The sequence below is a fragment of the Orycteropus afer genome, unplaced genomic scaffold (assembly GCF_000298275.1).
Source record: "Orycteropus afer afer isolate SDZICR_OR568_19922 unplaced genomic scaffold, OryAfe1.0 scaffold00043, whole genome shotgun sequence".
Lineage (NCBI taxonomy): Eukaryota > Metazoa > Chordata > Mammalia > Tubulidentata > Orycteropodidae > Orycteropus > Orycteropus afer.
The window spans coordinates 8,927,873-8,928,763 of NW_006921630.1; the positions used below are offsets into that span (position 1 = coordinate 8,927,873).

Genomic DNA, 891 nt, shown 5'->3' on the forward strand with positions numbered 1-891 from the left:
TTGCATATGAGCAGTTGATGGTCTGTTCCACAATCAGCTCCTGGCCTGGTTTTGGTTGAAGATATTGAGCTTTTCCATTGCCTCTTGCCCCAGATGTAGTCAATCTGATTCTTGTGTGTTCCATCTGGTAAAGTCCCTGTGTACAGCTGCTGTTTGTTTAATTCCTAGGCATTAGTGAGCTGAAATGGACTGGTTTTGGCCACTTTGAATCAGACAACCATATGGCCTACTATGCTGGGAATGACAAATTGAAGAGGAATGGCATAGCATTCATCATCACAAAGAATGTTTCAAGTTCTATCCTGAAGTGCAGTGCTAATGGATGGATAGGGTAATATCCATACACCTACGAGGAATACCAGTAAATACTACTTTTATTCAAATTTATGCACCAACCACCAAAGCTAAAGATGAAAAAATTGAAGATTTTTACCAACCTCTGCAGTCTGAAATTGAACAAACATGCAATCAAAATGCATTGATTATTACTGATGATTAGTATGCAAAAGTTGGAAACAAAGAAGAATCACTGTTGTTATTATGTGCCCTCGAGTCAAACCCGACCTTGGGTTTCCAAGGCAGTATCACTGCAGAAGTAGATTGCCCCATCTTCCTTCCGAGGAGTGGCTGGTGGGTTTGAACCATCAGCCTTCTGGTTAGCAGTCAAGTGCCTTAGGTGCTATGCTACCAGAGCTCCCCAAACCAAACTCACTGCCGTCGAGTTGGACCGACTCATAGCGACCCCTCCTTGGATTTCCGAGGCAGTATCACTATGGAAGTAGATTGCTCAGCCTTCCTTCTGAGGAGTGGCTGGTGGGTTTGAACAGCCAGCCTTCTGGTTAGCAATCAAGTGCCTTAGGCACTATGCTACCAGAGCTCCTAGAAGAATCA

At 43.9% G+C, this 891-nt stretch overlaps 1 protein-coding gene across 1 annotated transcript in view; it reads left to right on the forward strand.

Moving 5' to 3' along the window:
- Window positions 1–891, forward strand: part of CACNA1E (calcium voltage-gated channel subunit alpha1 E) — a 548,688-nt gene that overhangs the window by 234,048 nt on the left and 313,749 nt on the right. The window lies entirely within an intron of this gene.